The 13,740-nt window shown below is 49.3% G+C and overlaps 1 long non-coding RNA gene across 3 annotated transcripts; it reads left to right on the top strand.

Moving 5' to 3' along the window:
* The first annotated feature begins 912 nt into the window (after positions 1-912).
* On the top strand, positions 913-13,399 carry LOC122465117. Of its 3 annotated transcripts, none has more exons than XR_006289692.1 (5): positions 913-1,018; positions 1,249-1,431; positions 2,998-3,194; positions 7,587-7,696; positions 12,773-13,399. It is a non-coding gene; the product is annotated as an uncharacterized LOC122465117 (long non-coding RNA). The 3 variants fall into 3 exon arrangements; XR_006289691.1 differs by lacking the exon at positions 12,773-13,399 and adding an exon at positions 8,100-10,366; XR_006289690.1 differs by lacking the exons at positions 7,587-7,696; positions 12,773-13,399 and adding an exon at positions 8,100-10,660.
* Positions 13,400-13,740: the final 341 nt, after the last annotated feature.

Raw genomic sequence — 13,740 nt, 5'->3', positions numbered from 1 at the left:
CAAGATGAAATCTGGACTATTTAATAATTCCCAGCTTAGCTTTTGCAATAGCAGATGAATTAGAAGTGGCTGAAATGCAAGCTTGGCAGCTTAAAACTATCACTGTCTCCTTCAGCCCTTCACTTTCTGTCCTCTCCGCATCATCTTCCCACTGACTCTGTTCATCCCCATACCTACCACAACTTCATCACCCTACCAATGCTTTTGCCACTCACATGTTGTCATATAGTGCAATTTGGTGAGTAGGTACCACCTGTCCACTACTAGGAACTAGCATGTGGCTGTGACTTCACCCAAAAGGCCCCAACTGACTAATCAGAATGTGGCTTTTCAAAAGCAGTTCCCAGTCTCTACTGTTATTTACAGAGCTGGGGGGTTTTTTAATAAAAAGGTTTTTTCATAACAATTCTAAAGAAATGTGCATTTCCATTCAAAAAATGTTTGTGAAATTTTGTATTTTGATAAACAATTTCATTTTATTTTGGCAGGGTAAAACCTCACTTTCATTTATTTACTCTTTTTCCGTGGAAAAAAGGGAGGAAAAAGTTATATGTGTTTGTCCTCAACTGAGGCAAAATGAAATTGAAATTTTTCAACCAGGTCCAATTATTTATTTAGCCCCTTAACCCAGTTGTCTCTTTTGGTCCAAGCAGTTAGCCAACATTTGGGGCCTTACAGGGTGTTTCATGGGTAGGAGAAATGGATTACAACAGTCAGGTTGTGATGGGGCGTCTGTGCTGCACTAGCCCACAAAGGGTTAATAGAACCCTAGGGAGGCTGCACAACAGACAGCCAATGGGAAAGGACCCTAGGGAGGCTGTTCAGGAAACAACCAGTTGGAGATTGCTATGAGGAGCAGCCAATCAGGGCCAGGCAGGCCCACCTAAGAAGAGCTGCAGGGCAGAGCAAGTCAGTTGCTCCCTGGAGCTTGGGGAGGTCGGAGGACTGGCTGCCTTGCAGGTAGAGGGCAGCTAGCACTTTGGATAGAGCAGTGCTGGGCAGGATCAGGGGAGCGAGGGTAAGCTCCTGGCTGACTGCTGACATTCTAGGGCTCAGAGATAAGGGCAGAGAAGGTGCTGGGGCTGGGGCTGGCCCAGGGAAGTAGACTGTGGGGTTGGAGGGGATGCAGCACTGGGCTACCATCTTCAGAGTCCCTGGGCTGGGACGCAGAGTAATGGGTGGCCTGGGTCCCCTCCGCCACTCTTGCCGTCGAGGAAGTGGCTGAACAGTGGACTGCTGTTTCCCCAGAAGGGGCAAAAACAGAGTGTGACACAGACACAGCCTGAGGGCTGTGTCCTGAAGAGGATGCTGTATCCATGCTTCCTGGAACAGAGGTGACAGTGGGTGAGAGTGCCAGCAGAGGGTGCAGCACTAATTCCCTGGACAGCCAGCAGGAGGCACCGCAGTGGTGAGTAGTGCCCCATCACACAGGTATTTCTCTGATGCAATCCTGTTTACTTACAAAGAATGTACACAAAGTCCTGTCTCCCTGAACACAGTAGGAATCAAATAAGAGGTGGCAGTTTCCTTGCTCACAATTCCAAGTTGTCTTTTCCAGCCAGCATTCTGCCCCAAAACCCCTCTTGCTTGGTTTTCTCTCAGGGCTGTGCTTCTCTTGCTGTCTCCTTCTGCTTCCTTTTCTGCTGGCTTTGTGCCTCAGAGCCGCACATGCACAGCTGCAATCCAATCAATTCCCCCTGTTTCTGCTCTCACTAAAAAAAGGGCATTTAATTACTCCCTCATTTTAAGCTTAACAAAAGGCAGCTAGCAAATCCTCCAGCATAACAATACACACAGCTCTTTACAATAGGCAAAATGGATAACAAACTCCTACCTAAAAAGCTGAACCTAAGGATTTGATCCTCAGCACCTGTCAGGATCAGGCACTAAAAGGCACAAGTGGGTATAATACAGCATAATACAAACAGAACAGACTCAGAATAGTGGATGATCAGCATGAGCTCAACCCTGTGAGGAGCTGAGTGCCCTCCACTCCCGTTGACTTGAGCTGCTCAGCACCTTACAGGAGGTTGGCCCTGTAGCTGTAGTGCTTCACAGAAGAGATGGGGTTTGAGAACATTCTGGAGCAGAATAAGGCATTAGCTTGGTGAATAATAGTAGGGGTGGCTATTCCAATGTATGGGGTGGCATAACGGGTGGCACCACGTCTAGAGTGGGTAGAGGACTCAAGAGATGCTGCCAGTATGGGAGTATGGAAAGAAGTTTAGTGGAGATAGGAGCAGCATTAAGGAGACCTGTGAAATTAAGGGGAGGTTTGAACTCTGTGTAAAACAAGAGAGGAAGTCAGTATGGAAGGTCCAGGGGTGCAGGAGGGGAAGGAATGGTTAGAGTGCCTGGAAAGGAAGCTCGCTGTATCTCAGTGCATCTCTTGTGTCAGCGATCACATTGTTTGTAAAAGCATATGCCATGGGGATGAGCTTTGAGGACTGGCTAGTGTTTTAAACTGCTACCTACAGGCCCTGTCTTAATCACTCTGGGGAATTTATGAATGGATTCGTTTGCCTGTGGTCACAGAAATTCCATTAGCAGCCCTTCCCGGGGGGAGGAACAATAGAAATGGCAGTAGGTACGAGCAGGGGCCGATGCAGATACAGAAACAGTAGCAATCCACAATGCAGCGGCAGGAGGAAAAGAGGTGGAGATGGCTGCAGCAGAATGAGGAGCTGATATAACTGAAAAGAGCCGCAGCAATAGACAGAATTTCCCCCCACTCTGAATGCACAAAACAATGTTAATGCTAAGGTTTGAGTTTTAGTTGTGTGATGATTGGGAAATGCAGAGGTGAACTTCCCACAACAGCCCTTGCGACTCCTCTCCCCCAGCCCCGTGTTCAGCCTCTGGGAAGCATGTGTCCTCACTGAAGACTAAGCCCCCATCACGTGTGAAATCTTTTAAAACCAAGCCACTTTGGAATCACCCAAGCACAAAAGGGGTATGGGAGCAATTTAGATCTGTCTCACCTCTTCTCCTCGGCAGGTGGAGGGGATGAAAACCTGGCAAGTCTGGAGCAAGAGGGAAGTGCTGCCTCTGCAACATAGTTTCCTTTTCACCCCAGCCCTCTGGAAGCTCCCCGGCCAGTTCATGGAAGGAATCAAGCCAGTGTGGAGCTGGAAATGGCTGACCTCTGCAGCAGCTCCACCACCTCCCCAAAGCCCTGTGGCACCTTGGCTGAGGTAATTTAATGCTGACTCTGGTCGAGATGTTGCCACCCTTTATTCACACTGAACGGTACCTTGCTAGCATGAGCAGAGCCATTTTATGTAGTAATAGAACTAGAGGAGAAAGGGTGGGAGAAACATGGCTGGCTGCCAACACTCACTTTCTTGTTGTCCTGCTCTGTGGTTTGAAGACTCCGAAGGGAGAAAACACGGAGCTGGTAACATAAAGTTCATAGTCTATAAAACAACCCTTTGGCAATACGTAGCAATAACTGTAACACAAATGGCATTAAGGTTTTGTTCGACCCCTTATTTGTTTGGCTCAGATGCCACTAAGATTTGCAGTGCATCTGCCTGTTTATAGAAAGTATCTGAATGTAATTGGTAAATGGTTTCCAGATGCTGTTTGTGTTGCTTTTTCTGACAGGTGATATTTTTTCCATAGACAGGATAGCCCTTAGTCTGGCAAACTCTTGGTCAGTGGGGAGAATCTGGGGTCTTTTCCAGTTCAGCTGCAATTGTGATCTAGCTGCTAACAGCAAAGACTTTGGAAGCTTTTTAAATGGGTCTAATGGTTTTACGTTGTGTGCACCTAGAAAAGCATGTGACCCTCTTAGCTCTGTTGGTGTGTTAATCATTTCATGCAACAAGGAACTGCAGTCTAGTTGCTAGCCTAGACGGTGGAGTGTAGATTAGAATGGAATTTGGTTCCCTGGCATTGAATGCTTGTGCTGCCAGTGTCACGGACACATACAGTGATCCCTGCATGAGAGGTCAGAGCAAGGAATTGGAAGCTATTATTGTTGCTTTATAAATCAAAACAAATAAATATTAGAACATCTCCTGTTTTAAGGCACTGTCCAAAAGTTACCCCAAACACACGGAGTACAATTCTGCTCCACCTTTATTAGGTCATCTAATAATTAATTAATACCTAGCTCTTATATAGCATTTTTCAGTTGTAGAGCTCAAAGCATTTTACCAAAGAGGTAAGAATAATTAATTATTTTCATTTTACAAATGGGGAAACTGAGGCACCAGGAGACAAGGTGGCTTGTTCAAGCTCACCAAACAACCTAGTAGCATAGCTGGGAATAGAACCCAGTCTAGTGCTTTATCCACTAGGCCATCCCACCCACCTATTAATTTATCAGCCAATTTTTGTTGGTCTCTTGAGTGGTCACTGAAGACAGATGTCATTGTACTTGTTCCTTCTCTCTGTTTCAGAGGGTCCTTAAGTTTTAGAAAAGCATTAGCATTCTCCCACTCTGTCCCTCAGAAAATGTTTGTAGCTCAATAGATTTGAGTGGAATTAGAATGCATCTTTATTCTTCCCTCTAGCCAGTGCCAGCTCCAGGCACCAGCTTCACTGCTCTTCCCGCCGTGGCGGCTTTCGGGGGCAGCTCCGCCGCTGTTGCGGTGGCGGCAATTTGGTGGCGACTGCTTGGGGTGGCAAAATTGGTAGAGCCACCCCTGCCTCTAGCCTCCCACCCTTGTCTTTAGTAATAGTTTTTGAATGCTGGAATTTAGGCACCAAAAATTTGCTATTTATTTTTCACTAACCTGGTGGTTGCCAGCCAGAGGAAGGAGTATTAAGAAAGGCATTTGGTTAGAGTAACATAGCATGTGCTTGGCTGTGGTTTTAAAACACTCATGTGAGTTGCCCCATTGAAGTCAATAGGACTACTTGGGTAAGTACTAGTCAACGTGCATGAGGGTTCCAGAACTAGCTCCGAGGAAGAAGGCGAGGAAAAAACACCAGTGAACTGAGTTGCACTAGAATTACTTTATTATTTTTTAAATAAAGATATTCCAACCCATCTACGTAGTTTAAACCCACTCCTTTTGGGGATTCCAGTGCCCTTTGAGGTGGCACTGGGTAGCGATTCCAAACTAGCTCGGCCTTTTCTTTCAATCCATAATTCATCATCCACACTTGTTGCTCATTCATTGCAGCCCAGAACAAAGAGTCTCACAAGAGGCCTAAAGAAATCAAGCCAATAAAAATGAGGCAAGATAAAAAGAAAGTCACAAACCACAAGGGTATCAGAGAAGATAAATAATTTCATCCAAAAGGCTCTTTGGTACCAGCATCAGAAACTTGTATGAGATGTATCCCCATTTTTTTTAACAAAACCCCCAATGGGCCTACTCTCGAGCTGTGCTGCTGAGCAATTGATTCCAGTGGGAATTGTGGGTGGTGAGCACCTTTCTGGATCAGGCACAAAAGGCACCTAACTTACTGTATCACTGATAAATGTTGAAGAATAATGATAAATGAGGGCACCCCATTCCACGTTTAGACATCTTAACTGACACTAATTCTGCATGTTCACATATCCGCGCTGGGCATCCACATGCTGATATTAATGCCCAAACACGGGATGTGCACCATAATTTAAGTTCTGTAATTTGAAAATTGGGTTCCTAATATTGGAGAGGGAAGTTCTTCATAATTGGATTAGGCCAAGATTGAATGACTTGAACGATACAGGCCCAATGTCAGAAAAACATCCTCAAAGCTGTTCTCCAGTATCTCACACCTTCCCAAGTAGGTTTGAGAACGCACATTGTTGATCAGTCCAGGTCAGGTTTAGACATTATCCATCCCACATGGTCTTACATCATTCAGCAATGATTTGTTCCAGTCCATTTAAGGAGAGTCATCAACTGACTCCAGGCCCCCATTAAACATTAGAATAGTAGTTGAAATGCAGGTGCAGGCCTGGAGGATGGGATTGCAAAACAGAGGGAGTGTAAACTGGGGGCATCCTCCAGGCTCTGAGAATGACGTAGAGGATTCCTGAGGGGCAGAACAAACTCCCCTCCCCGTCTCCCACCCCCCATATGTCTTTCGACTGCTGCACTCACCAAATTGAATGCCATGTTAATCTGGGATTTCTTGAAGATGAGTCCGTCTGGAATGAATCCAAATACAGAGTTTTGCAGATTGCAACCTGTAATCTGTCTTTAACTTTGAAACCACCAGGCTCTGAAACTTCTAATTTAGAATAGGCTCCCTGCCGATGTAGTAAAGTACCATCAGCTTCGGACAGTGGTGAGCTGCCAAAATCTTAACAACGGGTTCCCCCCTCACCCCATGAGGGGGTTGTTGCCCGTCCCCCGGGACTCCTGCCCCATCCAACCCCCCCTGCGTTCCTTGATGTCCCCCCTCCCAGGACCCCTGCCCCATCCCCTGTCCCCTGACTGCCCCCAGAACCGGGCAGGAGGGTCTCGTGGGCCACCGTAGTGGGTGCCCACCCCACCCCTAAGAGCCAGAGGCACCTGCCGGGGGGCGAGGTGGGGAGTCCCAGCGGTGCTTACCTGGGGCAGCTCCCAGGAAGCATCCGGCAGGTCCCTCTGGCTCCTAGGGGCAGGGGAGCGTAGCTGGGGGGGAGCAGGGGGAGCAGCCGCCCCCCACTGATCACATCAAAAGTGGCGCCTTAGGCGCCGACTTCCTGGGTGCTCCGCGGCTGGAGAACTCATGGGGAAAACTGGTGGGTGCAGAGCACCCACCGGCAGCTCCCCACCCCATGCCCGGCCCCAGCTCACCTCCGCCTCCTCGCCTGAACCCACCGCCCCGCTCTGCTTCTCCATGCCCGCCCCCCCCTCCGCGGCTTCCTGCAAATCAGCAGGGAAGCCAGGGAGGACTGAGAAGCAGGCCGCGGCTTCCCGCTCAGGCTGAGGGTGGTGGAGGTGAGCTGGAGCGGGGAGCGGTTCCTCTGCACGCCTCCCCCCGGCCTGGGTTACCTGCTGCGGTGTGGGCGGCTCTTCTCGCGCCCCAGCTCACCTCCGCCTCCCTGGGCCTGAGCGGGAAGCCGCTGCTTGCTTCTCAGCCTGCCCCGGCTTCCCGCACGAACAGCTGATTCGCGGGAAGCCTGGGGGGGCAGAGAAGGCAGCGCCTTCAGAGGAGGAGGCAGAGGGGAGGTGAGCTGGGGGTGGGGCGGGGAGCTACCGGTGGGTGCTCTGCACCCACCAAATTTTCGCCTTGGGTGCTCCAGGGCTGGAGCACCCGTGGAGTTGGCGCCTAAGGCGCCAGTTTTGGCTGGTTGTTAAATTGAGAAGCCCTTTTAGAACCGGGTGTCCCTCGCAGAACAACCAGTTCTAAAAGGGCTTCTAAATTTAACAACCAGTTCTAGCGAACCAGTGCAAACCAGCTCCAGCTCACCACTGGCTTCGGATCAAAGAATGAACAGCTTGGGCACATACATGAGAGAGGACAGGTATAGAGCCAGTCAGCCAAGAAAGCCACTCAAGAGCATAAATTCATTGAAGTCAGTGGGGAATTTTACCACTGGGCTTCAGTGGGAGCAGGAGAAGGCTGACCTGTTGGAATAACAGATCAGGAGAATATAAAACAATGCTTATACTGGTGATTGCATTATGATTTGAATATTGTCCGTGCAGAGCTGCCTGTGGGTACATCTACACTACTGACTGTTCACATGTCCATGCACGGGCTTGTGCCATAATCCCCCTATTAGTCACAGTTAAACCCCAGGAGCACGTGCCTGAAGGTAAGTAAAGGGCGAGTAAGCTAGCATGCCTGCAGGGTGTGTGGTAAGTACATGCCTGAGGCTATGGCTACACTTAAAATGCTACACCAGTGCCGCTGCGCCCCTACAGCAGCATAGCAACTCCCATCGCGGTAGTTAATCCACCTCCCCAAGAGATGGTAGCTAGGCCGATGAAAGAATTCTTCCATCCAGTTAGTGCTGTCTCCACTGGGGGTTAGGTCAGTATAGCTTTGTTTTCAGGGGTGTGAAGTTGGGGTAGTCCAGGTTGTGGCATGAGCCCGCTCTGGGGCCAGGTTGCAGTGAACAGGTGTATGGGGTATGTACCAGGTCTCAAGTTTCATTAGTCCCTCCACCCGCCATTCCCACAATGCACTGAATTCATTTTTTCCTTACCCTGACACAGTCCAGGTCCCTGTCCCCCTGCACGCTGGTAGAAGCGCTGCTGCACTGACTGACCACAGCAGAGCAGCGTTGTGCTGCACCTCCATACAGGTGAAAATGGATCCACTACTGACAGCAGCTTTTTTGTCCACTGGGGATACCTGGATGCTGATCAATGTGTGGGGGGAAGTGCACCATCCTCAGACATTCAGCTGGAGCAGCAGGAACTTTCACCTGTATCCAGAAGTTTCACGGAGGTTGGAGCAGGCGAGCGTTGAGCAGGCTCTGTCCCAGTGCCAGGAATGCATGAAGCACTCGAGGCTCCCATACAGGAAAGCCAAAAACTCCAACAGTCAGTCCTGGAGGGCTCATCGTATAATGTCCCTTCTATGAAGAGCTGGACTGGGTGCTGTCAAGAGCCCCTCGTACTGAGCCTGAAGTGGCTCACAGTCCCCTCCTCGGCCCCACCTATCTCATTCTCCACGAGGACATTGATGAGGGCCAGGGTGAGGAGGAAGTAGGGTCTGTGGGATGCGCCAGAAGACTTGGAGCATGTGGTTCCATGCCTGTACCCAGAGGGCCAGCTTGAAGAAACCTCCTGTGATGCAACTGAGGAGGACCTTGAGCTGTGTCAGGAGCCAGAATGGCTACATTACAATGGACCCCCACCCTCTCCACTGATGTGCCCTACTGCTCTAGTGCTACATTCCTGATTTTAATATCAAGAGCATCTGAAGTCCTGTGCCGACTTTTCCACCTTGGACAATATGCCATGCATTGCTACGTCTCTGGGTCTTTGAACTGCAGTGCTGAAGTCACAGCATTGTCATGCCTCATTCCCCTACTGAACTCCTCCAACATTCCCCCCACCCCCATCTAGCCCCAACTCTGCTCCACCTCAAAACGGGCCTCAAGCCAGACAGAGTTCTAAATCAATGATTTTTATTGATTTCTGATGACCCAGAAGTATGCAGTTGGCTTCTCAAGCTATTTTTTCAAAAAAACACTTTATAATGGAAAAAATCAGCATGCCCCAGTATCTGTTTAATTCTCAGCCAGCCAGCAGTCATGCAGCAATGGTTCTGGACCTGTGTGGATTGGTCAGTGAGATTTGGAAAGGACCTGGTTGGGGAAGGGTATAGAAAACTTTACAGTTGGTTGTCTAAGGAAAGTTTACAGCCTCTGTCCCTGGTATCTGCCCTTTCCCGGCACAGAGCCATGCTGCACAAGCTTACCATTATTAGCCTCTGCTTCTTTCTTGTGGGCTGCAAAATTTGTCTGAGAGCAGCAAAGGCAATGAGACAGGTACATTCCTAGAACGCTGAAAAGTATCAAAATTGTGGCCTTCTACAGCAAGCTTATGTTATGTGGGGGGATTTCTCGGCTTGTTCCAATGGCCAGAAATATAGTGCTACTCTTCTCTTTGAATTGGCAAGACCTTTGACTCCCAAGAGCAAATCATTCCACCGGCTAGGAGCAACACCCCAGAGACAGCAGAGGTAGGTGGAGAAAGACCATGGAGGAGCTGCTCAGAGGGATGGACAGGAGAAACCAGGAGCAATTTGAATTCCTCAGGGCATAAGAGGATCTGGCTCTTCAGCTGGAGGAGACACATATCACCAGGTCAGAGAATGGGAGCACTCCCTAATGGAGAGGCTCCTTGAACTGGTGGCCAAAAAGAGTATGGTGTCTGCTTGCTGCTGACACCCCAGAACCAGCCCATCAGATGCTGCCTCCTCCGCTTGTCACCCAGGGTGCTGCCAAGCCAGAGGATCCTGTCACAGTGACTCCCCCCAGCTGACCAGGAGGAGAATGCTGGTCCTCCAGGAGTCCTGGAACACCACCACATACCAACCCTGGAAATCTGTCACAGGAGATGTCACCAGTTCTCACTTGCCGTCACTGTCCCCCCGTTGCTCACCCCTTCTGAAAAGGAGGTGGGCATAAAGACATTAAGCTATGGGCAACGTTCTCACTTGTGAGCGGTTACTTTGGTAACAATATGGTGTAGTTCTGATTTCAAAATCTTTCCATCTTCTAACACATACTTTTCATAATTATGCTTTGCTTACTGTGTGCTAGTCCTCCTTCCTAACGAACTGAAGGTGATTTTTTTCATTCTTCAGTGGGACTCAAGCTTCCCACCACATACAATGGAGTGTTGGGTAAAAACTTGGTGCCATCTTAGTGCAAATATTTTTGAGTCTTCCCCGAAAGATTCAGAAATATCTTAAGTCATGTGGATACACGGGAGGGATGGGGAAAGGGCAGGGTATGGTGTTATGTGCTTTAAAAATCACTACTATTTTTCTCCGTAGCAGATGTCTAAAACACACAGAAAAGGTCAATCAATGGCTTAAGGATTTTATTACACATGTTGAAAATCAAAACCCAAGAACACTAAGAAAGGAAGAGGGAACATAGAGGTAATAATGTCAGCCACTCCCCCACCCCTTGGGAAACCTTAACGCCTGGTCTACAGTACAAAGTTAGGTCAACATTAGCTATCTTGAATTGACCAAGTTGTGCACAAGTCTACACTTTAAAGTTGTGTCCACCGATGTAAATGCCCTGTTATGCTGACATAGTAACATCACCTCTCCAAGTGGCATTGAGCCACGGTCCACGTACATAGGTCAATCCAGCATAAGTATAGATACTGTGTTACCTATGTTGACCATAACAGTCCTCCAGCCGCTCTCCCACAATGCCTGACATTGGCCACACTAGTCACAATTGTTAACTCCACTGCCATGGGGAAACATAGACCAGAAGGCCCCCACCTGCCTTTAAACCCCCATGAATTTTTGAAATGCCTTTTCATGGTTGTCCAGCTGAGCAAGCACACCTAGCAGCTCTCCATTGTTGTGCCCAACTTCCCAGCCGACCTTGCTGGCTACACGCTCCAGATGCGTTCCTGCTTGGAGTAGACAGAAGATATTGGATCCCTGGGCCTCTGGGGAGAAGAGGCTGTGCAGGCACAGGTACAGACCACCCTTAGAAATGGAAAAATCATGGAGCAGGTCCTTGAGGAATCCATTTTGAAGCACTTGGAGAGGAAGGTGATCAGGAACAGTCAGCATGGATTCACCAAGGGCAAGTCATGCCTGACCAACCTGATTGCCTTCTATGATGGGATAACTGGCTCTGTGGTTAAGGGGAAAGCTGTGGACCTGATATATCTTGACTTTAGTAAAGCTTTTGATATGGTCTCCCACAGTATTCTTGCCAGCCAGTTAAAGAAGTATGGATTGGATGAATGGACTATAAGGTGGATAGAAAGCTGGCTAGATCGTCAGGCTCAATGGGTAGTGATCAACAGCTTGATGTCTAGTTGGCAGCTCATATCAAGCGGAGTGCCCCAGGGGTCAGTCCTGGGTCTGGTTTTGTTCATCATCTTCATTAATCTGGATGATGGGATTAATTGCACCCTCAGCAAGTTCGCGGATGACACTAAGCTGTGGGGGAGAGGCAGATAGGCTGGAGGGTAGGGATAGGGTTCAGGGTGACCTAGACAAATTGGAGGATTGGGCCAAAGGAAATCTGATTGAGGTTCAACAAGGACAAGTGCAGATTTCTGCACTTAAGAAGGAAGAATTCCATGCACCTACAAATTATCAGTACACAGCAATTGAATTTTTATTAATTTACTTGTATTAGAAGAGGAGTGTTGCAACAGGGGTAGGCAAATTACGGCCCGTGGGCCGGATCCAGCCCATCAGGGCTTTGGATCCAGCCCACGGGATTGCCCCCCGTGGTGCCACAGGCCCTGCGCCGCTCTCAGAAGCGGCCGGCACCAAGTCCCTGTGGCCTGGGGGTGGGGAGAGGGCTCCGTGCATTGCCCTTCCCTCCAGGCAGCACCCCCCGCAGCTCCCATTGGCTGGGAATGGGGAACCGCGGCCAATGGCAGCTTCGGGGGAGGTACCTGGAGGCGTGGCAAAGGCAGCGTGAGGAGCCCTGTGCCCCCTCTCCCCCAGGGGCCACGCAGGGATGTGGTTCCGGCCGCTTCCTGGAGTGGCGCGGCGTGGGGTCAGGGCAGGCAGGCAGGGAGCCGCTGCCATCCTGGAGCCGCTTTATGTAAGTGGTGTCAGGCCGGAGCCCGAACCTCTCCTGCACCCCATCCCCCAACTCCCTGCCCTGAGCCCCCTGCTGCACACCAACCCCCTGCCCTGAGCCCCCTGGTCACACACAACACCTCTCCTGCACCAACCCCCTTCCCTGAGCCCCCTCATACACCCTGTACCCCTCCTCTGCCCCAATCCCTTGCCCTGAGCCCGTTCCTGCACACCGCACCCCCTCCCACACCCTGCACTCCCTCCCGCATCCCAACCCTCTGCCCTGGCCCTGCATACAATTTCCCCACCCAGATGTGGCCCTCGGCCCAAAAAGCTTGCCCACCCCTGTGCTACAACAAAGAGTTGGTATCTGCCCATTTCATTGCCCTCTAGAGCTAGGCAGGGGGGCCATGAGGAACAGTTTGTTTATGCACAAGGGATGTCCCTGGAATCTTCTTGAGAGATCTTGATGAAACTTCCATGGATATACTCTGCAATCCCCATGAAGCAGAAGTGCCAATGAGCATGTCTTGTTTACCAATTTAGGAGAGCAAGGGAAAGGGGTGGGGTTGCTGAATCTAAGTTTCACTTTCTGTGCATACTATACTGACAATGGTACTTCTGTGTGTTTTATCTGTAGCTGTGGCTGTTGCAGTCTTAAGGTGTACACACACACCCCCCACACACACCAGTGAAATGACTGACCCAGATAAGGGGGAGAAAAAAGAGGATGTGGAAGGACATGTTCTGTGAGATCCTCCAAGCTCATGCTGCATGAACAGAGGGCCTGGAGGGTGGATAGTACAGACTGGATAGAGAAGGAAAGAGCAGACAGGAGAAAGAAATGCATCAGGACATAACAGACCTTCTCCCTCAGCAAATGAAGATGCTGCAGACACTTGTGGACATCCACGTTCAAGAAACCTGGGCTCAACTCCCATTGCGGTCTGTGGAGAACTGCATCATAGTCCACCCCTACACCTTCCCCCATCCTCAGCATCTCTCATAGCCACTGGGTCAGCATGCCTATACCTACCACTCCACACTGCAGGGAAATTATGGACAACCACAGTTTCACATACACGGACCTGTGAAAGCCACAGTTGATGTATGTGTACAAAGGACATCAATGTTCCTTCCTCTGGTTTATTTATTAAAGTTTCTAAATTTTTTAAATCTAAAATGTATGTACTATTTATTATGTATTTATTATGTTCTTCAGAATGTTTGTTAGGTGCTGTTTTCATAATTGAATAAAACTTTTATTTTGAAAGTGATTCATCTCTATTAGTTTACAACACATGGTATGTAATGCCTGCTGGCAGTGAAAATAATGCTCTTGTACACTCGCTACCCATTGGATCAGTGGAAAACAGTGCCATCATCATAAATGTACAGCAAGCAATCCAACATTGTTAGCTGCACTGGCCGTGATATATGCACAGATGTGCACCAAGCTGCACACAGTTCCTAAGTCCCCAGACTGCAGCACCACGCTGAACACAGTACACCACAGTGCCTTGCTGTAGCTTGCTGTTAAAGTGCTCTTGCAAAACCTCCCTGAGCTATGCAGCTCCTCACTGAACTCATCTTGTGTTTGGCTGTTCA

Source organism: Chelonia mydas, chromosome 3, assembly GCF_015237465.2.
Source record: "Chelonia mydas isolate rCheMyd1 chromosome 3, rCheMyd1.pri.v2, whole genome shotgun sequence".
Lineage (NCBI taxonomy): Eukaryota > Metazoa > Chordata > Testudines > Cheloniidae > Chelonia > Chelonia mydas.
Note: the sequence above shows the minus strand (reverse complement) of the source record. Positions and strands in the feature narration are given on the sequence as shown.